We start from the raw sequence: 27,586 nt of genomic DNA, 5'->3' as shown, positions 1-27,586 counted from the left end.
ACGTTCATATTTCTCTTTTTGATTATAATACTGATGAACGTTCAAAACAAAGCACTTTGGCGACTTACCACATTTTTTACCACGTTTTAAAATGCTTAATAAGCACCGTAACTTTCATGATAGAATTTCTCCGTCATAATCGTTTGTTTCCGTGAACGGCCGACTGTTGTGTGACGCAAATGCTGCGGCTGCAAGGCATTGTGGGGCAGCATTTTCTCCTCTCCTTTCGGTAAGGGAGGTCCAGTGTTTCCTAAGCTAAAGGAGGTTATAAAGGAAGTTTGAAACCTCCTTTCCTTTCATTTGGAGAATTGGAACGGCACTTAACATGGCTGCCACTGACATACTTCCGGGTCATTTCACTTGGTTAGGAAGGTTCCTAAGCTAAATGGACTATTGGAACGCAACCCGGACCGGTCTCAAGCAAGCCCCTAAGACAGGGGTCTGCAACCTTTTTGACCAAAAGAGCCATTTTGCTCCTTTTTCCAAAACATGTTTTTGTCTGGAGCCGCAAAACATATTTCATAGCTTGATAGCTAATAAAGTTGTATTTATTGTTATATCAGACAAAAACTACAGTTTTTTTGCATTTATTAGGCTATGTATTACATTATATAAAACTGTTAACCTCTAATAAGAAACAAAGAACTCCTAAGGAGAATTCAAAAATAATACACAGGCCTACTTTAAAATAAATTATACACAGCACTTGGGAAGTCCTCTGCACATTTGAAGCTAAAAAAAATATTATTCAAATGGGCCCACTTTGAAATAAATAAAACCTATAGCTGCACCCTAAAAAGAGTTAAAGGTAGGGTAGGTAAGAATGGAGAAACCAGCTCGAGTGCGCTAGAATTTGAAAGTACACCGCCGGAAAAAATCTGCCTCTTCCTTCAGACTTCCTCCTCCAACACACATGAACGCGCATCATCAATGAGGGCACGAGATAAGTTTGTGCACAGATGGAAGGCTGACAGGCAGGTAGGCCATCCAGTTACTTTAGCCGGGCCGGCTCAGATGATTGGTCGTGCTTTTTACAGTACTACGGCTTCCAGAGATAAATTTTTGTATGTATTTATTGTCAAAGCATTTAATATATTCATTGCTATCGGGATGTTAAGAGCATTCCATGGAATATAACAAAAAGTGTTTTCTGAAATAAATGACATACCCCATTGAATTATGACTGAAGATTGTCAGCTGTCTTCCTCTCCCTTGTTGTTCCTCGATACGTAAAGGCTGCAGCACCTTTGGCAACTTCTCTCTACATATCAAACATACCGGTAAACCAGCATCGTTTGCTGTGAAAGCATATAACTCTGTCCACACAGAATTAAATCCTGTGTTCCTCCGGTACTTTTCTTTGATTTATCCATAGTTCGCTCATCGAGCCGGGGGTCAGGTTATTCACCCGCAGGAAAAGGCGCTCGCGCGGGACCGTAGCAGGATATTTTAGTTGACCTAATTAAAACCGTTTTGTTTTTTATTTACGTGTCACAGTATCACCTCAAAATACAAGATATGAAACATTTTCAACCGTGCAACAAAATATAAATAGTCCTACAAATACTTTTATTTTATTTCCTTCTTATTTTTGTCTAAGCTCAAGGGAGCCAGAGCAGAGACCGGTGGGCCGCGGGTTGCCGACCCCTGCCCTAGGAAGTGCGCCGGAGTCTGGTTAGAATATTCGTTGTGGCCAAACGGCGGTACTACACTTCTGTTTGGTTGCTGTTCCCGGAAACACTTTTTCGTTTTTTCGTTCCTCAAGTTGTAAAAATGTGCTAATAACGTTATTCTGAGAGTTATTTCCCTCGGCATTATGAACGCCCATCTAACCCACGGGACCGCGCCGCCCGGCACGTTCATGTGATGTGACACGTCACATCACATGAATCAACAACTTTGACAGTTTGCTCCAAAAGGAAAGAGACGGAAACATATTGATTTTGTAACCTGCCTCCTTAATGTCTGTATGTAATGTAACATGTTCTCATATAAAATAGTAAAATAAGCCAAACTACTCAACAGCAACCGCTACTGTGGCTAAGCTAATGTTGGGTGTTTGCTCAGTAGTTTTCCATACTTTTCATAGTTAACCAAAATGCTAGAAATGTATGCATGCCAGCAGTTCTGCAATGTTAACTCTGTATGCATTAGCTAACTTTCTAGAAACCAGACTTTGAATTTATAATTCGTTTTATATATATTTTTTTATTTAAAATCTATAAATGTGAGATGAAAAAACTAAAAATGACATATCTTTGTCACAACAAATGTCCAATGCAATGTCGCTACCATTGTAAATGACGATGCATACAGAATCTTCAAGAACACATATTATTTTTAAAGAGGCGTGAAGAGCTAATCATTTGTACTTTATTTATAGATGGCAGAAATAGCCGGATCAACATCCAATCCAATCCTGAAGGAGAGTGGGCAGCCCGCCATACTTGGACAAGGTGCTGTATAGTTCTTAAAAGCATTTTTATTCATTTTGTTTCAGTAATTTGTTGATTGCATACCCTTTGATTTCATATGTACCTTATTTTTACATCTGATAAGTGAAATCAGTTGATTGTGACCTTATCACAAAAACTCAGTGACTTAATACATCCTGCTTCGTAATAATGCATGCAATCGTCATGAGTCATGCATTAATTAATGTAATATTAATATATAATCTTAATCCTTATAAAGTTTCATCATGATTCTATATACAATTATAGAGTTATATATAATATAAACATTAAACTTGTGTAGTCTTCGTAAAACAATATGACAACTTGCCTTTTTCCAAAAGATGATCACCAGTAACCACTTTTTTTTCATTTTTCAATATATTTTATTCTATCTAGGTCCCAATGTGTGGATAATAGGGATCAGCTACGTTCGACGTGGGGAAGAAAGAGCCAGACACACCATGGGAAGCAACCTGGGTCTCAATTGCCGTGTGTGGTGGTTTGGCAAGGGTGGTCTGAGGTGAAGGAACCTTCTTCCCTTTTTCTATCAGTCCTTGAGAGGAAGAACAGCCCCGGATGTCCTGCTCATCCACTGTGGCGGCAACGACCTTGGCAACATCGAAGGTTTGGAGCTTGTCACAGCAATGAAGCAGGATTTTGGATTCTGTTCTTCCTCTCTCTTAAACTTTAGTCCCCCTGTCTTGTTTCTCTCTTTCCCTCACTCATCTTAGTCCCCCTGTTTTGTTTCTGTCTTTCCCTCACTCATCTTCCCCAGCCTCACCCAGCTGTGGTGTGTCTGTTCTCTTTCTTCTCAATTTTGGATGTGGCCCAGAAGGAAGCGCAGCCACTTCAAGACAGTAGGCTTGTTTGAGACAAGCGAGACCTGCGCAGACCTGCGCATTTTCGATCAACGTCTTGCTCGTGCGTTGCATGATGGTTAGTCATTTCGTCCGACTTGCTCTGGAGGGTCGCTCACATGAGACGTTGAAATCTCGCGGGACAAAGACGCCCGCAGCCTTGAGAGCGAGGCGCGGCGAGGCGGCGCAGTTCCTCTCCACGGGCTGCGGAGGCGAAATGCTTGATGGGAAACGACTCGCTGGTATCTCGAGCTGAGCGCTCATTGGTGGTTTTTACCCCGTGCTGCTGATGAAACTCTCCAATTGGCTCGGCAAAAGTTGTTGTTTGGTGTCAGTTTTACGTCGCCACTTCCATTCACATTTTTCATCATTGTTCCACAATGTTTATCATCATGAAATTAATATCTATATACGATACTTGCACTGCTTACCGTTTTTATACTTTATATATCTTAGGATATTCATACACACTGTTCATACTGCTCACAGGCTGCTGTGTATATCTAGTGTATTCATACCCCTCACTGTTTATTCATCATTCACTTCATTCTATCTTTTATTCTGTAAATTGTGTACATTACTTTTCACTTTACTGCTTGTTGCACTCCTGGTTAGAAGCTAAACTGCATTTCGTTGTCTCAGTACCTGTAATCTGTGCAATAACAATAGAGTTGAGTCTAATCTTGAGCAGGAACAAATGTATTTACTTAGTATATCTGACATTAACAATTAAACACATGTGTGCATTCTTTATAAATGCAAACCGAGTCAAGCCGACTCCGGAGGTGGCGGTATGCACCTTAAAGTTGTTTGCAATCCGCCAAAAAACCGAGAGAAGAAGAAGAAGAAGAAGAAGAAGAAGGCGAAGCAGCAGAAGAAGAAGAAGAAGAAGAAGAAGAAGCCAACTCGGAGCTGTCCGACTTCAGGTGAGCTTTTTGAGACCTCCCCCGGCTGCGATCGGCTATTCTCGTCTACTTTCGAGGCGAGCCGCAACGCGTCTCAATCAAGCCTACTGGTACGGGCCTGCGTGCTGACGACACGACCGTCATCGGCCAGATCACAGAGGGCGACGAGACGGCCTACAGAGAGGAGGTCGAAAACCTGACATCTTGGTGCCAGGATAACAACCTCCATCTCAACGTAAGCTAAACCAAGGAGCTGATTGTGGATTGCAGGAAGCAGCAAAGAGAGGGACACGCCCCCATCGCCATCAATGGGACTACGGTGGAGAGAGTCAGCAGGCTTGTTTGAGACGCGTTGCGGCTCGCCTCGAAAGTAGACGAGAATAGCCGATCGCAGCCGGGGGAGGTCTCAAAAAGCTCGCCTGAAGTCGGACAGCTCCGAGTCGGCTTCTTCTTCTTCTTCTTCTTCTTCTTCTTCTTCTTCTTCTTCTTCTTCTTCTTCTTCTTCTTCTTCTTCTTCTTCTTCTTCTTCTCTCGGTTTTTTGGCGGATTGCAAACAACTTTAAGGTGCATACCGCCACCTCCGGAGTCGGCTTGACTCGGTTTATCTGTATCCATTTCTTATTATACATCGATGGTCTCAAGTCAGCACCGCTGCAGACTCGCTGTTTGAGGGCTTGATAGCCCACTCCCCCTCCACACCGCTCCACACTCGTTGGTTTTGGAACAGCCCTCAATATGGCGGACCCTCCGCGTGAACGCGCAAACGGAGGGGAAGGGTGTAGGGGGCGGTTTGGGAATGGGCCTAAGTCTCGAGGAGGGGAGTCGAGGAGGGGAAATGTAAGAATTGAGAAGCTTCTACGGTCTCACTCTCTGCTGCTAGAAAGAGCGGTGCTGCACAGCGTTTGTAGCAGGACCAAACCATTACATGTAAATAGAGGGGGGTGTACAGAGGCTTTGGATAATTAACTTTTGGAAGAAAAAAAGTGAAATGAATTGTAAGTTTAGTGAGTACATCATCAATATAACGTTATTTTAATATTAATTATTGATGATTGATGAAAGGTTACTTAAACATTTTTTCTTAATGTTCTAAAAATGTTTGGGGCCCCTGTCAGTCACGGGCCCTTAGAATCGTCCTAACTTTTAACCCCCTTACGGCGCCCCTGGTTATACACCTGACTTTTAGTTAGGGGGGGAAGCTCTGGGTCCTACGGTCCATGGTATGGCTGGCTCAGGCTCCCTACACCCTTTTGTTCTTTTTGGCCAGTCCTCCAGACCTTTTTCATTTTAGATGGCTTGTTTAAAGGAAGACAGCTCAATAAAAGTAAAAGGAACTTGTTAACTCTTCTGGTTGTTTGGTGTATTTGTATGTTGCGGGTGCCACTACATCTATGTACTGTAGACGTTGTGGCCGTAACAAGGGTATGCAGCTCCACTGTGAGGAAATGAAATAAGATTTTGTATTATTATGTTATTATTTCCACTACACTGCACTTGTGACAACAAAAGGTAGATCTTGCATTATTCAAAAGAAGTCTGAATGAAAGTCTTTAATATTTTTGAGGTTTCCAAAAAACACATCCACAGAAAATATGTACATTTAAAGCACATTACCAATGGTATATATAGTTGGTTAGAATCTTATAGAAACACAAATAAAAACAAAAGATTATGGCTGGGCGCTGAGAAGACGCAATTATAAATCTGTCTACTGCTTCAGCACCAAGGGCAGTGCTATGGATTCATGAAAATATACAGTTAGACAACACATATTTCAGAGCTATGGCCAGGGCCATAGATTCTAACTTGTACAAACCTCAGTAAAGACTAACATAATTTGCTTAAAAAACCCTCTTAATGTGCACTTCGCTACAAGGGGGGACTGCAGGTTAACAAGGGACATACATTTGACAGTTTTGCTATTTGCTAACAAGGGGGATGCCATTAAAGATGGAGGGAGGAGCATGTCTAGTAATCACACCATAATAAATATTGTTCAAGTAAATGAAAAAAAGATATCAGCACTTTGCTCACCTATGTTCGAAACCTTACTAACTGTGGCAAATAACTTTAAAATATGTTTTGCCTTCTGTGTTAGTTTGTTTTCTTCTTTATGAATGCATTGAACATTTCTGTGTGTTGATAGAACCACATCCTTAAGTTAACTCAGCTTAAAATAGTTACTTTTACTTCCCAAATATGACGCCATGCTGCAATCATAACATTTCAAATATAACAAGCAATACAAAGTGTATATTAGTCTACAGTCCTAAAATTGTGTGTGTACATCTGCTTGACTTGGCTTGGTCCTTTATCTGTGTAATTACAGCATATCTGTGTTTTTTTTGAGTGGCTATCAAATCATAAACATCCAAGAACAAGTGTTTTTTCCCCAATAATGTGTATCCTGATGTCGGTACGACAATCACTGGATCTTTGCATGTTTTTTTTTTGCATTTTCTTTCTCTCTCTGTTTTTCTTTGATTATTGAGTTGAGTGCCCGCAGCCCGTATCTGCTGCTGCACTGCTTCATAAATCTGGACAGATGGAGATCACTAACATTTTTTTGCTCTTCTTATGCTTGTATCAATGTTGTTGTTCCAGTGCTAGTAATGGTATAGTAAATCAATTATATTCAAATTTGTTTTTCAATCATACAATTTACACTGAATGAAATGATCCAGTATTTCAGCTAAAGAATGGCTCTCCTGCTGTCCCTCTGGTCTTTCTATCAGACAGACACTTTAAGTTGTTTGTTGTGTAGGTTACTGGTACAGGTGGGGTGAGGCTGAGATGTGCAGTACAAGACATGGAACAACTCAACACAGTGGAGACAATCAGGCTACAAAGATTGAGCTGCCTGTTAGCTGCCAACAGGCAGCTATTTAAAGTGTGAACTACCCCCTCTTTAAATAATTTCTTCCCCACAAAGATGCTTCTGGGACTTTTAAAAAGCCCTATGACAGTACCTATTTGTTTGCATCTGTGTTTAAAATATGGTATTAACATAAATTCAGACAATAAACATGTTCTTAGCTCAGTCAAATGTCTGCATCTCAATGGCTTAATTATCTTTATCTTCATCTTGAGGGAAAGTACTGTCACTGTTTTCCCCAAAAAATCTAGTCACTTATCCAAACAGAGACAGACCCTTAAAAAAAACTGAATGAATACACCTGACTGCTGTGATGCAACTCGTTGTGTAAATTAGAGTTTGTTTAACATATTAAATATCATTTTCTTTTCAAAGAAGGCTTCACAACAATGTCATATTCAGTGATCATAGAGCTGAGGAACACTCACTAGCTTTACAGCCTATGCTCACTAGTCAATAAAAACATAATCTCATAAAAACTTAAACTAATTTATATCTATTTGAAACTCTTGACCTTTCAAATTTTTTTAACAGGAACACCTGGACAAGATCAAGGCAGCGTGGAATACCCACAGAATCCGGCCAACAAAGCGGCATCCCTGACATGTACTGTGCCACAGCTGTGGGACTCTGAGGATTTTATTGTTCCACACAGAACCCGGTATCACGGCAAGACGTGAACATGTGACGATTTACCATGCTGGGAGACATGAAGATGTCACGATTTCGTCCCTTCAAACGTGACAGTTACACAGTATTGTTAACATGGCCCAATCAGTGGAGATATACCCGGAAAGACCAAGCAAATGCTACCCTGACGGTCGGTTGTTATTGTCAATATTAATGTAATAATGATTTATTTTTTAATAGTCACACTCGATTTAGCCGATTTTCTTGTTGCCCCAGCTGCTCGACACCTCTTTTAGCAGAAACAGAGGCTACATTAATGAATTAACTCGATTTTAATCTATGTGTGTGGTTGTGGAATTAACGGACGTGACATTGTGCGATTGCGATGCCAGGCAACAGCTTCGGTTCATGTTAATTTACAAACTCTTCAACTAGAACCGTAGTTATATTTAAAAACATTTTAGAAGGCCTCATGAAATACTTCAATGTAAATTAAAATTGAAATGTGAAGGAATGTGTGTATAACAAAATACATCCGTCATTGACAATCCCGGAAGCAGACGTAGGCAAGATCCTCAGCTCGGAGATTCGATGGTTTAGCCGCAATGTACGTTGGGAAATGGTGTTTATGCGATGTGAAATCCGAAAACATTTAAAAAAAATAAAACAATACTTCCAAGTTTGCTTGCTTTTCTCTTTGAAAGTCATCACATAACGGCATTGTAATACACGGTTCGGCTGCATTAAATATTACATATCTGCCGTAGTTCTCTATTTATAGAGCCCTGATGAGAAGAATTCTACACAAACAGGAAGAACTGCCACCAAAACTGAAAACGTGACGTGGATCATAAATATATCAGCAATTAAACAACATCTTCAATTTCTCTTCACACAATACGTCTCTTTGCAGTATCAATACTAATTCGGCTGAGTTTCATATTTGATCCAATTGGTAGATTATTATATTTACACCATAACGGTGCAGCTGATAGAAAAGGACTTGTAGTTTTTAAAGATATTACTGATTTTCTTTGAATATAAGAATGTAAATAATGAGTTGAGAGAATAGTCAGGGGTTTTGGGTGATGGGAGACACATCTATGGATTCCAATTTTCAATAGCTTACCATTAAACACGTACAATTATGTGAAAACATGAATGAAACTACACATCTTCAGATGTTATACATACACAAGTGTCCTACACTAATAATACAAAGTTATTATGGCTGTGTGTACCTTGTGTGTACCTTGTGTGCACCGCCTAGTGGTTAAAGCACGTTAATGAATTAGTTGTGTATATGATATGTCAATAAATCTTAGAAAATCTTGAAATCTTGAAAGGGATATGCAAAATAGCCATTATATACAGTCTTTAATTTACTATTAGTAGAGAATAACGAGTAATGAATATACTTTATAGGGATCTGCAGATAAATGTTTAATCTTCTCAAGCACCAACTATCAAATATCTCGCCTGATTGTTGGCATTTGACAATCACCTTCACTGAATTTTACTCAGGTGTAACTAAAGTCTGATTTAAGGGTTGTTTATATTTCACATCATTAATCAGAATCTGCAAAGTAACTAAAATACATGTAGTGGAGTAAAAATACCAGGTTAACCTCTCTATTGTAGTGGAGTAGAACAAAGTAGTAAATGCTGCTATAACAAAAACATTTCCCAACTTGGGATCAATAAAGCATATCTTATCTTATCTTATCTTAAGATGATCGATGGCTACTGCCATATTTGCAAAATGTCCCTCTGAACCTTGACAAGTGCATGTTCCAAGCTTATCAATTAACAACAGGAGGGGTCACAGACATAAGACCAGCTTTTCAATAAAGCTATTCTGACCTTAGCTGTCATGTGGATATATATTAATGCTGCCCATTATGGACACAAGCAATTTTCACCCATGTATTAATTGTATGTTTTACATTTGATAACACCAATGTGTTTCGTATCCCCTAAACCTCCAGGGATGTATACAGTTTAATACTGGCAACTTCTAATTGTGGGAAATACGAAAACGTCTTTTAAAATTACAATTCCCAGTAGAGACGTGACATAGAACATGTTGCGAAACACACAATAGCCAGCATGTGTAGTTCTGGGGGGGAGGGCTGGGCTGGACCCGTCCAAGTCCAGTTTTGGATAGTCTGCCATGGTTTCATTCCATTTCAAAGAGCTGTATGCAGTGGTGTTTTCTCCTGGAGGCCAAGGGAAGCCAGGCTTCCCCTGTTTTTTCGGATTGTAGTTATAATCTTAATAAATAAATAAAAACACTTCGTTTAGTTTCGGAAATTCTTTGTTGTGTGTTGCTGCCGGCCCATCTCTCCCCCATTCTCAATGGGTATTTTACAAAGAGTGAAACAGCGCCCCTCTAGATGTTATGGTAAAACAGTAGATTGCACTCTCTGTTGCAAGAGGAGGCTAGCCGAAATTTGCTTCCCTTGGTGAAAAGAAATGGAGGGATTGACCAATCAGACAAGGCTCACGTCATGCCCCTTCCAACCTGTGATTAGTCAGGGCCATGCGAAGGGATGCCAGAGGCGGCTGGCTTCCCTTGCCTCACAATCCAATCAAATCGCATCAACTTAGTGTTGCAGTTGCGCATCCTAAAACCCGGAAGTAAGCTGCGCTCGGTTTCCCTCGACAAAAAAGCAATGGGATATCTCTCCATAGGATTTTGGAAAATAGCTCGAAATAAGGTCAGTGGAAAACTAACCTGTTAGATAAATGCACGTTTTGTTCAGTCGGATAATATCAACATAAAACAAAATCTGATGACAGGCCAATGCCCAAACTGGAGCTGTGTACAGCGAGGAAAAAAGGAGCGAATCGGACTTAAAACTTTAAAGGTCTCCTGATTTAGTTTGTGAATGAATGCTTATTAGAGTTTCGGCTGGAGAGTGCGTGCGGACCTGTCGGTTAGATAACAGGCGTGTGTACGTAAGTCCTGCATCTGTATGATACAAATGTGTGTAAAATTATACCGGGCGCTGTAATCACTCATCTGGTTACGTTATTACATTGACCACCTCACCCCCGACCCAAAAGAAAGGACGTATTATTGGCTTCCCCTAATTTTGTCCCCATGCCACACTACTGGCTGTTTAATGCTCGGCGTAACCTTGTCGCACGGCCACTCCAACATCCAATCACAGGGCTTGAGGACTAATCACGGGGTTTGTAAAGCAAGGCGGATGTTGAAGTCCCAAACGATAGCTGGGGATTCTGGGTAGTGTAGTGTATTCGGAAACTCTGTAGTGTCTAAACTCCGAAAAAACTATTTGTTTCTCCGAATCGAGGGTTGAAAACACAAAAGCATTGTACACATTTTAAACCAATCAATATTGTGTAATTAACAAGGTTAAACTGATATTCTTTTGTGGATGAGTAATGCAGATATCACTGTGTAATCATTTGACAGTTAGGTGAATACTTCCGGTTTTATTATGAAAAACTGTTTTCACCCCGTGAGGGTTGACGCTAACTTTACATAGAAGCTGCCGCATATACACGTTCTGCTGGCGAGACCTCAAATCATCTTCGTAATATATCAAAACTATAGATCCTACACATCCACTGGACGTTGTTGGAGATTTGGAAGATGTTTAAAACCAACCTCGTCTCCGCGTGTCGTTTGATAAGCTGGGTAAATTCGTAAAAAGGAAGGGATTAAGAAACATCAGAATGCAAGTGAAACAATAATCTTGTTTTAATGATACAAAGTAACAATACAAATACATCATCGAATCACGAAGTACTCTGCAGAGTACTCCGGGCTCAGGTTCTACCACGTGTGAGACAGGTCTCAGGAACGGCCAGTCAAAAACAAGAGCGCGAACCAAAGGAAAACACAGGCTTTCATACTAAAACACAGGAGGAAGTGTGTGCGTGCTTTCCCCCAAAGGTCATCTTATTGGGAGAGACCAACACATGGCCTGTCGCACCCAATCAGTGCGACACAGCAGAAGAAACCCGGAAACAAAAAGTCTCTTTCAGTTTGACGAAGACCAGATACCTTTTGGTGTCACATGTGCTCTAAACAACAAGTTTCCTTATCTTATTTCACATCTTGCAGCCAGCACACACACATCCCCTTTATGGCCCTTTGTCCCTGAGTCCATCTTCCCCCCCTCGGGTTACCACACACAAGTTAAAAGTATGTTTTAAGATATAGTTGTTATAGTTGGCTAAATATACGTAATACATGTAAATCACTTTCATATCAATAATAACGAGGAACACATTACCTATGCTCTTAAGCAGTATTAGAGATGCTTTTCAAATAGTCAAACTTCACACAGGCCCAATATAGAGAACACACTCATCTGTCCTGTTGTCTTTCCAGCCATTTGAGCTATTGTTCACATCTCTACTTCAAATAAAAGGTTTCACATTGTATATTTCCAGCTTCCTTTACAAATACTGTTATTATTAATACAAAGTAATTAACCACACACATCTGTTTAAAACAAGTAGATTTCCCTGATCATTGACATGCTGAAAATCTTAAGAAGAATGTCCCCTCCCCCAGCTCTCTCGTCCCTGTCATAAAAGCTGCTTCCATTTCATATAGAGTAATAAAACATGTTTAAGCTAATTTCTCCACAATGTTTGTAGCCATTTAGTACCCGCACATGAAAGAATAAAAACAGGTATAGTTGAACAGTAATCACGCAGCACATATATTTACTGCAATGAAAACACACACATTTGCCCTAAGCATGTGTAACGCACCCTCTTCTTTTATGAGGGAAACATTCCAGAGTTTTGGAGCTATCCCCAAATTAGGATGTCCCCTGCTTGCATCCCTCTCTGAACACAAAGACTTCACCTCAATATATTGGGGAGGGAAAATATACTTTGTCCCTTCAAATTTAACACACATGAATATATATAAGGTGACATTAAAATGAATATACCAGATTTAACTTTCCTGCCATAACACGTTACTTTAATACTTCAAATAATTCAACTAATCCTTCAACGTAGATTACAAAAGTACAATATACACTTCTTGCTCGGAATCTAATCAAAAAGCATTTTAATGGCCAAACTATTCCACAATTTAGGATTTTCCAGAGAGGGTTATTTGTGAATAAACGACCCTCCGGAGCGTTTGCAATCAACGGGAGCATGTTGTTTCGTACACGACCGCTAGAGGTGCTACACTTTAAAACGTGACTCTGGGTCGTATTAAGCTGCTGAAAAATCGACCTATATGGTCGTTTTTTGTAGGAGGACAGGCTGCTGTGGTCTCATGCAGCCGGCTGATCCAGTAATGAGTGACCCAACATATTTACAACTAGTTTAGGTATTTTGAGAGGTAATTAAAATAGCTAAGGGATCTAACTTTAAGTATGTGTTTTGTTCCGCTCATCACTCCATCACAGGGGGCGGAGCTGCAGGTGATCATGCAGAGCTGCGTGTCTCCTCTCCTGTCTGATTAGACTTCACTCGCGTTTATATCCATAATATCGATCAAATCTAGCTGGAAGCTCCTGCTGGGTGCACTCTCCTGCGAGATACCAGGACCTGGCTCTAAACACTCGGTTGTTGTTGTTGGCGAAACACATCAGCAATAACACAGGGGACACGGGGGTGAGCAGGAGAGGTGGGGAGAGGCGGGGCTATTGCTTCTTCGTTATCAGGAAATGATCGTTATAGAGCGTAATCACAGAGCCGTTTGGCCCCCCAGAGTATTTTGTCCGCAGATCTACCCACCTTGGGACCCGTTATCGTTATCTGCGTTTCCCTGTGTGGCCGAACCGTCTATCTGATAGAGAACTGTAGCGGATACAACCGTTATCTTCTTCGTGTGGCTGCAGCTTAAGGTAGCATCTTAACATTGGTACCTAATGTGCATTTACTATAGAATTCCGCCCAGAATTCTGTAAGGCAGTCACGTAGCACACACACCTGAGCCTTCACCTTCTTCCAGCTCTCCATTAGGATACTTCCTTTTAATGTGCACATCTTTGTTCATCATATCAGGGTCAATAAAGGCTGCCAGGAGGTCAGCATGGCAGTTCCCTCTACGCACCACAATAATGACCTTTTGGCTCCCAAGGCAAAGTATTATCCAGATCAACAGAATGACTAAATGACGTGCCAAAGTTTACTTCATCATCGGTGTAGGTGTTGCGCTGCATTGCTGCATAATGGGCTTCAGGCAAAGCATCTGATACTCCTCTACCTTGGTCTTCTTCTTCATCCTCAACCCTAAATATTCGTAATTTCTAGAGTTACTTGGTCTTGTCTTCTTCCTTCCTCATTGTTGTCACTGATGAACTCCACATTTGATGATTCTTCATACGTCAGTAGCTCTTCATGTGGAATGAAGAGGTTTATCACATCTGGGTCACACATTGAAGATAAGTTGATTATGACTTCTGGTTCTGATGCTTGACTTTGTTGGACATCCTGTGAAGGGTTTCTTACGACCTCTGAGGGTGTTCCTTGTGAAGTATCAGTAAAGCTGTTCGCCTCTTGAACATTTCTCTTGATGCAAAGTTACCATCTGAGTAATTTAACTTTGTTTTTTTCATACAGATCCTCAACTGTACAATCTGGGTCAATCTCATTTTGTGCTAAGTCACGGATCCTGCGGACATGGTCTGTCAGTTTCAGAGACTTGCAGAGACCATTTTGGAGAAAAAGGGACTCAGCCATTTCTTGAATTTCTCCGAGTTTTGTCTGCCTGTCCACACAGACATGCCGGGTCCCACCACCTTTTAGAGTTTGCACCTGTTTGAAAGCATTGTCGTCTTCATTGAAATTCATCCACCCAATTTCTAATCTCTTTGCTTGTCTCTTTGCATTCGTGTTTCCTTTTAATTTATCCCAATTCAGCTGTCTTTTAACTGGAGCACAACAGTTTGCCCTTATTCTTTCCATTTGACCTCGTCTAGATGCTACTGAATCTCCACAATGACTGTTGCGGCAGAAGGCTACAGCTGCCAGTCTGTCTCCGTAATGTGGGATGTACTTTGCCAGATCTTCTTCAGACATCTGTGCAATTACTGACGAATCAATCTGCAAATGTAAACAAAAGTAACAACATGTTAACAGGATCATATTTAAATTGTCATGGGTCACAAACTACAACTGTCTTTGTGTGTGTGTGTGTGTGTGTGTGTGTGTGTGTGTGTGTGTGTGTGTGTGTGTGTGTGTGTGTGTGTGTGTGTGTGTGTGTGTGTGTGTGTGTGTGTGTGTGTGTGTGTGTGTGTGTGTGTGTGTGTGTGTGTGTGTGTGTGTGTGTGTGTGTGTGGTACACACCTTCACGACAGGTGTGAAACATGAGCCTGCGGTCATATTCTGTACCGGTACATCTAGTTAGTTGGCTAATATCTCTATCTAGGGAGGATTAATAGTGTGACCATATTATTCATTGCCATTCAATCTGTTGATAAGTCTAAATAAGAGGCAATGTACTGTACAGGCTGTGACATGATAATTAACTATTCTTTCACTGTATATGCTGAAGTAGATTTATTCATCTTCTATTCATGAATATTTTCTGAAGAATCCATTGTAGTTTTTTAGTTTGTTCAGGATTTCTTCTCCAGTTCCACGATCTTGCAGAAACTGCAACAAGGGGTCCTCGTTGCACACATTAATTAATAATTTGTGGCCATGTAATAATATTTTTCTGGCCAATGTCACCAGGGGGGCTCCGTATATATCATACTGATATCAAACTAATATTTATTTTAAGATATTAGTCAAGCCCCAATAATGTCAGATATTTACCTGCATGTGCCATCCCGTCCTCTGCAGCTCATCCAGAATGCAGCTGCTCGTCTGGTCTTCAACCTTCCTAAATTCTCCCACACCACACCGCTCCTCCGCTCCCTTCAATGGCTTCCGGTAACTGCTAGAATCCATTGCAAGACACTGGTACTTGCGTACCATGCTGGGAATGAATCTGGCCCTTCCTACATCCAGGACATGGTTAAACCGTACACCCCAGCACGTGCACTCCGCTCTGCATCAGCCAAACAGCTCGCTGCACCCGCACTGCGAGGGGGACCCAAGTTCCCATCAGCAAAAACACGTCGGTTTGCTATCCTGGCTCCAAAATGGTGGAATGAGCTCCCCATTGACATCAGGACAGCAGAAAGCCTACACATCTTCCGGCGCAGACTGAAAACTCATCTCTTTCGACTCCATTTCGAGCAATAAAATGAAAAACAGAAAACAAAAAAACAAAATAAAAAGCAGTTACATATTAACAAAGCACTTAAATACAAATAAAGGACTGGCTTATCTAAAGCCTATGGTCAGTTTTCTTCAAGTTTTTGTCTTCTTGGTGTTACGACCCTGGTCGATCTGGGCGTAACATTGGTTGAATTAACTTATTGTAAGTCACTTTGAATAAAAGCGTTAGCTAATTGAAATGTAATGTAATATTTCCTCTACCCTGACCATATTTGACAGTATTTGTGATAAAAGAAAAAACATTGCGCAAAGAATGCTTTTTCATTACACCTTATGTTTAATTAGACACAATTTGTTACCTTTGCCAGGCCTAAACCTCATGGGAATATTTGATAACCTCTTTTCACCCTCGGTCGGAAACCAGAGCAGTCTTCTCTGATTGGTTAGCTGGCTGGCTCTGTTAGCCTATCCCCTACAATGTGTTGGAGCGCTAGCCAATAGAAGCACAAGTGTTACATTGTGATGTCACTATACTGAAAAAGACAAAGGAGTCCAATCGAGGCGTTTCAGGCGGGGGAGAGGGGACTGTGGGAAGTTGGGGATTTTAGCCTTTGCTGACCATTTACATGCACACCTAACAAACTACAAAAGAGGGGAAACCGCAAAGAGCACCTGCATGTGGAGGTGTTATAAAATAAATGTACACAACACAATTTGGAGAGAATAAGGCAAACGTTTTTCCCCTCTATGTCACTATGAGCTACCCATCTGTCTCACAGTAGTTAGCACACAAGATTGATATCAATTCTCTCTTCTCGCTCATTAAAGAAAACACTACTCATAAAAACATGTCATTCAAATATGTCATTAAAATACCATCCATCCTACCTTTTTTAGTATCAGTTCATTTAATCCAGCTCAACTTTGTGTTTTCCTCCCACAGACTCTGGAAGAAAATAATCTGTGAAATCGGTTTGTGTTTTACTGTGGCTGCTCCCACATCCCGCCTCTTCAGTCACAGCTCTTTATTTTCCTGATTAAAAGGGAATATAGTCTTTTCAGATTACAACTGTAGTGGACAGCCTTCCTACGATTATTATTGTTCTCTTAGTTGTTCTTATGGAGCTGTTTTCACAATGCCACTGTGGGGGCTTGAGGGGGGCAGAGTGTGGCTAAGCGATGGCTAATCTCGTCTCAAAACGTAGGTGGTGCTAGGGCTGGCACAATGCTGGCATCGACATAGTTTAGCAGTAATTTCAGGGAGAAAAAGCTTTATTTTGTGAAGTTAAAGGTCCCATGACATGGCCATTTCTACTGATCATAATACCATTGTTGAGGTCTACTATAGATTTACATTGTGCAATTTTCCAAACTCACATTGGTTTCTCATACAGCATCTCTGTATAGTATGTTCACTCTCTGTCCTAAACGGCTTGTTGGAGCTCCTGCCCCCCCTCCCTCCCTGTGTGAGCCCACTGTGCTCTGATTGGTCAGCTCGCCCACTCTGTTCTGATGAGTCCACCACCGTTGCAGCTGAACATTATTGATTATGTGTTACAAATACAATGGCGTTAGCAACCAGAAAATGACACCAGTAATGATAAACAGATGAGAATGCTATGTGGGGTCTGGGTGCCTTGTTGGCGGGACGTTGCGAGGCTCGCTGCTGCGAGGAGCGGACAGTGTGAGTGAGCTGGCTTACTGGTGTGGTTTCCTGGTTGCTGCGTGGGGGCAGCGAGACAGCGAGACACAGCGAAACCCAGCCCGAAACCAGCCAGAGCACATACACACACACCCGCAGCCTGGCTGTGAGTCTATGTGTGTGCTCACACACAGACTCACAGCCTCGCCGCGTCCCGCCGTCAAGCTGAGAAATCCACGGAACTTTAGCTGAGACAAGATTGAGTGTGTGTGAGGCGTAACGTAACGGCTCCGCGGACGTAACGTAACCAAGCCCCCAGGAAGTGCGCCGGACTCAGATGAAAATATTCGTGGTGGCCAAACGGCGGTACTACACTTCCGTTTGGTTGCCAGGCCCGGAAACACTTTTTCCCATTGACTTACATGGGGAAAGAGTGGTCTGTAAATCGTTGGATATTTTTTTTTTAAACTAAACTACCCAGTATGAACACTTGTATAGCCCTTATTAAAAAAAATTGTTCCTCAAGTTGTAAAAATTTGCTAATTACGGAGCCCTGGAGGGTTCGTTGAGAGAAAAAAAAATAAAACGTTGCCACGTTTTACTTTCTCGTTCGCACGAGTTAATAAAGCGTGCGCACGAGTTAATAAAGCGTGGCCTCGTTTTATTTAATTTGAGGGATTCCTATCCGTGATCACAGTATCTGCTGCCCACTGCTGTTTTATAGAAGGAAAACCTCCTTCACCTTATGAAATCTCTGCGGCACCAGTGGCCTGTACTACGAAGCAGGATTTGCTATTTACACTATTCATTCATGACGTATGACGTTGCGCTGTCAGTATGCGTCTCCATGTTTGTGATTGGTCAAATGTTGCTAACCCCGTCCCTTTCACGTGAACGCGCTCTCAGCCGGTCAGAGAAACCCTGGTTGATTTACTGAGTTGATAACCAGCTTCGTAGGACCGCTTATCGACATCGCGTTTGTTAGGGTTAGTTAAGCCGGGTAAATCGAACATATCCAGGGTCTGTTGAACTGGCTTCGTCGTACAGGGCTCTGGAGGCAGTAACGTGTAACTCAGCAGAATCTGAGAAGAGCAGCACCAGCTGCAAAGAGCTGTGCCTTTTACTGTTTACTTCACTGCGTTCTCGTTCATAACACTCCGTTCGATGTCTCACTATGGGATGCGCCTCAACGCGTATGCAAACAGAAGCATCAATCTCATTACGCCAATCCTGATTGGCTGGTGATCTTGACGTCTACGTCAGGGAATCCACCCACCCTATAAGTAGCTTGCGCTACGACGCAGCGTTATTCAAACACCTCTTCTCGCTTCGGAGCACATCTCAAAATATCAGTAGCCGGGCTAGCTTAACTGTCCACAGACTGAACCCAAGCTAACATTCGGTCGACGGGCGCTTGCCGGTTACTTTTTGCTTTGCGGAAGATTGTATTAAATATTAACACACCAGTTAATATTGAAATCTGCCCCGCCGTTTTTTCTTTCGGAATAACGGTAGAGTTTAGATTTTTTCTTCAAACAGTAACATACCTGTTACTAGTTTATCCCTCCGTGCCGACACCACGGCAAGCGAGGACGGATTCTTCTCTCCCTCACACCAGAGGAGACGGAGATAAAAGATATTAACACACCAGTTAATATAAAAAAATCTGCCCGCCGTTTTTCCTTTCGGAATAACGATAAAGTTTTGATTTTTTCTTTCAAACGGTAACATACCTGTTACTAGCGTGTCCCTCCGCGCCGACATCCCGGCAAACGAGGATGGACCCTTCTCTCCCTCACAACAGGGGAGTCGGAGGCTCGGAGGCTCGGCTCGGAGGCTGCAGGTTTAAGATCTCGGGCACGGACTCACACCAGGTCTGCTCGTCCTGCCTTGGGCTGAAACACGGCCAGGAAGCTTTCGATAACCCCGGTTCGTGGGGCATTGTGCCCGCTTCACCGTCAAGAGCCTCCACCGACGGCTATTGCGCCAAGCTAGCCTGTCGGGACAGGACCCCTTCATGTCCGTTGATTTGCCGGCCGGCAATCGGGACATGGTGGCGACCGCCTCGGAGATTGAGCCCCGCGCTGTGTCAGGCTGGGGCTCAACAACGGCGGTAGCCGCGGAATCGGAGCCCCGCGCCGTGTCAGGCTGGGGCCCGGTGGCGGCAAGGGCCGCGAGAGCGGAGCCCCGCGCTAGGTCAAGCTGGGGCTCCCAACTGGATCTCACCATGGTTCCACCCACGGAGGATGTCCTGGAGCTGGACTATATGGAGGAAGATGAAGAGGATACCTCTGAGTTCCTCTTATCCAACTCGGATGAGCACGAAGATGACATCTTCGTTTCATCTGTTCAGGCTGCAAAGCCGGAGGCGATGTCCGCTCCCTCGGGCGAAATTACACCAGCTTCGCCCTGCCTCAGTATGGACTTGCGGGCCGTGTGCCAACGCGCTGCGTCCAGGCTGGACATCCCATGGCCTGAAGTGGCCAAGGAGACCTCCAGATCTCGCTATGAGGGGAAGACCTTGCCCCAAACAGCGAGGATGAAGAGGCAGCTTCTCCCAGTCTTTCCAGAGATGCTGGACGAGGTGTCGGTCTCGTGGAGAGACCGCCCTTTCAGCAACAAGGCCCCAATCCAGGGTGCCTCCTCTTTGGACTGTGACGGCATGGAGAAACTCGGCCTGCTCGCAAGCCGCCCATGGAGCCGGTGGTGGCAGCCCACCTCCAACCGTGGCTGGCTTCGGCACCGAGCAGGAACCACACGCTACCGGCAAAGGCAAACCGCTTCCAGTCAGCAATGACTGAACGAGCCTATAGAGCCGCAGCTTTGTCCGCCAAGGCGCTCAACGTCTCCTCGCTACTGACCGCCTACCAGGCGGAGCTCTGCGAGGACATGACGGTCAAACCTGAGCCTGCCGTGTGGGACGAAATCGTAGCGATCACGGACATTTGACTCTGTGTGCAGCGCTGTGCAGTCCAAGCCACGGGCAAAGCACTGGGGATAATGGATGTATAGGAGAGAGCCAGGTGGCTTAACCTGACGAACCTTCGGGACTGGGAAAAAGCGTTGTGAAGCGGTACGAGTCCAAAAAGAAGGAGGATGAGGCTCTCCAGCTTTGTCTTCCCCGAAGGGTCCAGCCGCCGCCTTCAACGGCCCCGCGGCAGTCCTTCGCTCAGGCTGCCTCACGTCCTGCCCGTTTCAAGGTCCCGAAACAGCAGAGGTCACAGCTCGCCCCGGCGCTCCAGCCCAGACACGAGGACGAGATGGCCAAGAAAGTCTCCGGTTCCGGCAGCAGCCGCTCACGCACAGCCGGTCCAGACTTTCAGCCACCAGGCGAGGAAGAAGAAAAGGGCGGCCTGACAGCCTCCTCTCCTCGATAAAGGAGCTGGGAGTTCCCTGTTCTCAGCTACGCTTTGGGATCCTGATCTGCAGACGAGGCTCCATTAAAATATAAATATTTTTAGTGAATTACTGAGTTTAGGCACGTTAATAACGTTTTAATGAAGTTGAATACAGTATATTCATATGTGTCAGTGATTTCATGTCAATTCGGCGAACATAAACATAAATGATCGTGGTGAAGATGATGATTAAATTAGGATTACAAATCGAGAGCCCGGCTGCATTTCCTCCCGTTCGTTTTTTTTGACTAAACAACATTATTTTGTTAAATAACAACATGTTGATGTTTTGTAAATGATTACATGTCTCTTATTTAGCACAGAGTATGATATCCGGGACATATGGATCTTAACAAAGTTCCGCTGTACATCCAGCGTACTGTATTTGACTTTATTTCACATGAGCTCCAGTGTGGAACCCCACTGCACCCCCTGGTGGATCAATGATCCATTGCAGCTGGCTTCATTATAATTACATTTATCTATCACGTGGGCGGTCTCAAGTCAAGCTGGAGGCTTTCCCTTGAGCGAGGGCAGATCACGTACCAATCACGGCCCTCGCGTTTCAAACTGTCTGAAATGAATCGCTACATCTGTACATCACCAAATAGTCAGAATAAGAGTAACCCAATACAATAAAGTGTATTAGTTGTAAATTGCAAGCCTCTAAAACATAGGTCTAAATGGTACAGGTTTTATTGAAACTGGAACCTTAATTCAAAGTAAAGTATACAAATCATCAAATAATTCTGTGAGAGGTCAAGTATATAGGTACTAGAATATAATGTTAAATGTCAGGTTCCTCAGAAACGTTAGGGGACACATTTTGACATTCTGCACAGCAGGTGCAGAACTCCGTACAGGGAAGGCCAACAGAGAGGCACTGGCACGTTCCACTCTCTCCACACTTTGCATCTTTGCAATACAAGTGACTAATGTCTCTCACTTCTGTAGGTGCTGGGTTTTTTGTAAATAGCACTGGTTGAATGGCCCCATCTCTGACAATCCACCCCATGCCAACAGGACTCCATAACAAGGGTTTGGGCTCGGGCTGTGACACCATATCGCTGTCCAAAATATTGCTCTTTACACACGTTGTTGAAATGCATCCTCGGGTGGCGGCAGATTTTCCGAGGCTGCATCTGATGTTGATGCAATTATGAACCTCAGTTCATCCAAGTTTGTGCACATCAGTCCAATTTCCTTTTTTCCATACAGTATAGCAGAAGTGCAAATTCTCTTGCGAATGGCAAAGACTCTTCCAAGCTGGCAGAGAGTCCAAGATGGGCCAGATCTTTGAGCTCGCTGAGATGGGTCTTGAGTTTGGTGAATGCTGATTGTCTTTCCTATTCTGTACAAACTACTTGTTGTATCACAGCCAGTGAGTGCAAGACATGTTTGTAAACAGTAAGACATGTCTTTTCCAATTTTCTCACATATGGTGTTGATGGGAACATATCTCTCTCTCATTCCATGGCCTGCATGCATGTACACTAGAGATGAACCAAACATGTATTTGTTTTCATAATATATGAGCAATACTTCGACAACTGTGTCATCAGACCTCACAATGATGCGGGAATATGACTCTGCAAGATGTATGGCATGGAGCACCATCCTTGTGTCTGTCTCTTCATGATCACTGTACAGTGATGCCAAACTGCTGACTCCTGCTGTGCAGATGCTCTTCACCTCCTCCCATTCGTCAAATCCTGATTGTAGTCTGTGGGGCAGCAGTGACAATGTAGTTGCTCACAAACATGCACAGTGCAGTCTTGTTTCCACTACTTCCTGTAGTTTGGGACATTTGTTTTGCCAGTGATAACATGTGTAGGCCTTCCATCACTTGCACCTCTCCTTTGCCTCTCCAGGTCTTTGATTGACTGTGGGCCATCATACCTGTCAAATACCACGACTACACATAGCATTTCTTGTTTTCTATATATAATATGTGCCAAACACTCAGTATGATTTTGTGAACGGGTGTGTCAATGCAGGTGCATTTAAAAAAGTTCAGATCTGTAATGAGGACCCAGCTGTTACGAACTCAGACACTTAGGATGTAGTACCCAATTGCAAGACCCGGGAGACAGAGGTAAAGTATTTGTTAGATACTTTATTTTCCAAAACAGCATTGAACAACAAAAAAGGCAACTATCAAATCTCTAACCGAGATGACAAAAATAGAGAACAAAAAACGAAAGCGCTCACGTAGTGAGGAATCAAACTTTTCAAGTGTACAAGAAGCATAACCTGACCATAGCAAGAGACAATAGCACACAGACCTGAACATGACAAGAGATGAAAACGAACTGACACTGAACACTGGGAGACAGGGGAATTTAAACACAGGGTAACAAGACACAGGTGGGAATAATCAGGGGCGGGACTGATGCTGATTAGCACAGGAGACACAGAAGGGGTGACAGGTGAAAACAATCAGGAAATTAGACACACCAGGGAAAACTAACGACAGACAGGAAAACACAGGGAAAAAAGACCAGACAATATACAGGAAGGAAAACATGACAAGGAGAACAGAAAAACACCCACTACCAGACACAAACTTAAAACCGTGACAGAACCCCCCCCCCCCCCCCCCCCTCAAGGGACGGATTCTGGACGTCCAAAAATATCCAAAATCCAAAAGGGTGGGTGGAGGGGGTCCGGAGGACGGGTCCGGAACGACAACCCAGAGGCAAAACACAGTCCATGATGGGTGTCTCGGGCGGACGACCCAGGGGCAAGGCAGAGTTCATGATGGAGCTCTCGGGCGGACGGCCCGGGGGCAAGGCAGAGTCCATGATGGAGCTCTCGGGCGGACGGCCCGGGAGCAAGGCAGAGTCCATGATGGAGCTCTCGGGCGGACAGTCCGGGGGCAAGGCAGAGTCCATGTTGGAGCTCTCGGGCGGATGGCCCGGGGGCAAGGCAGTAGCTGGTGGAATCTCTGGCGGGTCCGGCGTAGACGAGACCCTGGACGGAACAGGACATAGGGTTGGCAGGACCCCCGGCAGAAGAGCAGTCGGCGGGATCCGCAACGGGACAGGACATGGAGTTGGCAGGACCCCCGACAAAACAGGTGTCGGTTGGACCTCCAACGGCACAAGACATAGGGCTGCCAGGACCCCCGGCAGAAGAGTAGTCGGCGGGGCCTCCAACGGCACAGAACATAGGATTGGCAGGACCCCCGGCAGAAGAGTAGTCGGCGGGGCCTCCAACGGCACAGAACATAGGATTGGCAGAACCCCCGGCAGAAGAGTAGTCGGCGGGGCCTCCAACGGCACAGGGCATAGGGTTGGCAGGACCCACGGCAGAAGAGTATTCGGCTGGGCCTCCAACGGCACAGGACATAGGGTTGGCAGGACCACCGGCAGAACAGTAGTCGTCAGGGCCTCCAACGGCACAGGACATAGGGTTGGCAGGAGCCCCGGCAGAACAGTAGTCGTCGGGGCCTCCAACGGCACAGGACATAGGGTTGGCAGGACCCCCAGCGGAACATCCAATGGACCAGGACATTGGGTAGGGACTTGAGAGGGAACTCGAGAGGAGTCTCGAGAGGAGACTTGAGAGGTGACTTGAGAGGGAACTCGAGGGATGACTTGAAAGGGAACTCGAGAGGTGACTTGAGAGGAGACTCGAGAGGGAACTTGAGCGGAGACTCGAGGGGGGACTTGAGAGGTGACTTGAGAGGTGACTTGGGAGGGCTCTCGAGAAGTGACTCGAGGGGGAAACTGAGAGGTGGCTTGAGAGGGAACTCGAAAGGGGACTCGAGAGGTGACTCGAAAGGGGACTCGAGAGGTGACTCGAAAGGGGACTCGAGAGGTGACTCGAGAGGGGACTCGAGAGGGAACTCGAGAGGTGACTTGAGAGGGAACTCGAGAGGAGACTGGAGAGGAGACTTGAGAGATGACTTGAGAGATGACTCGAGAGGGGACTCGAGAGGGAACTGGAGGGGTGACTTGAGAGGTGACTTGAGAGGGAACTCGAGAGGTGACTTGAGAGGGAACTCGAGAGGAGACTTGAAAGCGGGCTCGAGAGGTGACTCGAGAGGTGACTCGAGAGGGGACTCGAGAGGTGACTCGAGAGGGGACTCGAGAGGGAACTGGAGAGGAGACTTCAGAGATGACTCGAGAGGGGACTCAAGAGGGGACTCGAGAGGGAACTGGAGGGGTGACTTGAGAGGGGACTCGAGAAGTGTCTTGAAAAGGGACTCGAGAGGTGACTCGAAAGGGGACTCGAAAGGGGACTCGAGAGGTGACTCGAAAGGGGACTCGAGAGGTGACTCGAGAGGGGACTCGAGAGGGAACTTGAGAGGCGACTTGAGAGGGAACTCGAGAGGAGACTGGAGAGGAGACTTGCGAGATGACTTGAGAGATGACTCGAGAGGGGACTCGAGAGGGAACTGGAGGGGTGACTTGAGAGGTTACTTGAGAGGGAACTCGAGAGGTGACTTGAGAGGGAACTCGAGAGGAGACTTGAGAGATGACTTGAGAGGGGACTGGAGAAGAGACTTGAGAGGCGACTCGAGAGGGAACTCGAGAAGTGACTTGAGAGGTGACTTGAGAGGGAACTCGAGAGGTGACTTGAGAGGGAACTCCAGAGGTGACTTGAGAGGGAACTCGAGAGGAGACTTGAGAGATGACTTGAGAGGGGACTGGAGAAGAGACTTGAGAGGGGACTCGAGAGGGAACTTGAAAGGGGACTTGAGAAGTGTCTTGAAAGGGAACTTGAGAGGGGACTCGAGAGGGAACTTGAAAGGGGACTTGAGAAGTGTCTTGAAAGGGAACTTGAGAGGGGACTCGAGAGGTGACTTGAGAGGGGACTCGAGAGGAGACTTGAGAGGGGACTCGAGAGGAGACTCGAGAGGGGACTTGAGAGGGGACTTGAGAGGGAACTCGAGAGGATACTTGAGAGGGAACTCGAGAGGAGACTTGAGAGGGAACTCGAGCAGGGACTTGAGAGGAGACTTGAGAGGGAACTGGAGAGGTGACTTGAGACGGTCGGTACGCCGACAGGACTCGGGGAACTGGCGTCGACTGGAGAGCCAAAAGGAGACGAGATGCTGGAGTCGGCCTGTACGCTGACAGGACTCGGGGAGCTGGCATCGGCTGGAGAGCCAACAGGAGACGAGGCGCCGGGGGCGGGACCATGGCTACTGGGCCCGGTACTTGAGCCGGAATCATGGCTGGAAGGGGAGCCGGAACCACGACTGTATGGGCTGGTTCTGGAGCAGGGACCATGGCTGCATGGGCCGGTTCTGGAGCCGGAAACATGGCTGCTGGGGCCGGTTCTGGAGAAGGGACCATGGCTGCTGGGGCTGGCACTGGAGCACTCCGCAGGTGAGGGATCAAACGATTCATCTTTTCAGCCAGCTGTTGCAGCTGTGTAGAGATGTCTTCCTGAATCTTTGCCTGGTGTTCTCTCAGCTCTTGTATTCTCTGGGTGGCCATACCCAGCTGTTCCTCGTGGTGAAACACTTTCACGCCGTGTGCTGACAGAGCGGCCTGAAGTGTTCTTGGGTCGGCTGGGTCCATAATGGTCAGTTCGTTCTGTTACGAACTCAGACACTTAAGATGTAGGACCCAATTGCAAGACCCGGGAGACAGAGGTAAAGTATTTGTTAGATACTTTATTTTCCAAAACAGCATTGAACAACAAAAAAGGTAACCATCAAATCTCTAGCCGAGATGACAAAAATAGAGTACAAAAAATGAAAGCGCTCACGTAGTGAGGAATCAAACTTTTCAAGAGTACAAGGAGCATAGACCTGACCATAGCAAGAGACAATAGCACACAGACCTGAACATGACAAAAGACGAAAACGAACTGACACTGAACACTGGGACACAGGGGAATTTAAACACAGGGTAACAAGACACAGGTGGGAATAATCAGGGGCGGGACTGACGCTGATTAGCACAGGAGACACAGAAGGGGTGACAGGTGAAAACAATCAGGAAATTAGACACACCAGGGAAAACAAACGACAGACAGGAAAACACAGGGAAAAAAGACCAGACAATATACAGGGAGGAAAACATGACAAGGAGAACAGAAAAACACCCACTACCAGACATAAACTTAAAACAGCTCTTAAGAATAACACAAGTGTTATAACCTAAAGCAAAACAAATGTCCCAAACTACAGGAAGTACTTGAGGAGTAGTGGAAACAAGACTGCACTGTGCATGTTTGTGAGCAACTAAATTGTCACTGCTGCCCCACAGACTACACTCAGGATTTGACGAAGGGGAGGAGGTGAAGAGAATCTGCACAGCAGGAGTCAGCAGTTTGAAATCACTTTACAGTGATCAGGAGGAGGCAGACACAAGGATGGTGCTCCATGCCATACATCTTGCAGAGTCATATTCCTGCATCATTGTGAGGTCTGATGACACAGATGTGGAAGTACTGCTCATATATTATGCAAGCAAACACATGTTTGGTTCATCTCTAGTGTACATACATGCAGGTCATGGAATGAGAGAGAGATATGTCCCCATCAACACCATATGTGAGAAAATTGACATAATATAATAATAACAATAATAATAATAATAATATTAATAATAATAATAAATTGTATTTGTAAAGCACCTTTCATTGCTAAAAGCAATCCCAACTGCTACAGGAGGCGTAAGAAAC

General features: G+C 44.6%; 1 long non-coding RNA gene across 1 annotated transcript; it reads left to right on the top strand.

Moving 5' to 3' along the window:
- The first annotated feature begins 2,266 nt into the window (after positions 1 to 2,266).
- Positions 2,267 to 7,988, top strand: LOC307018930. Its single transcript, XR_013802546.1, has 3 exons — positions 2,267 to 2,456; positions 2,853 to 3,080; positions 7,628 to 7,988. It is a non-coding gene; the product is annotated as an uncharacterized lncRNA (long non-coding RNA).
- Positions 7,989 to 27,586: the final 19,598 nt, after the last annotated feature.

This window comes from Notothenia rossii (assembly GCF_949606895.1).
Source record: "Notothenia rossii genome assembly, chromosome: 9".
NCBI lineage: Eukaryota > Metazoa > Chordata > Actinopteri > Perciformes > Nototheniidae > Notothenia > Notothenia rossii.
Note: the sequence above shows the minus strand (reverse complement) of the source record. Positions and strands in the feature narration are given on the sequence as shown.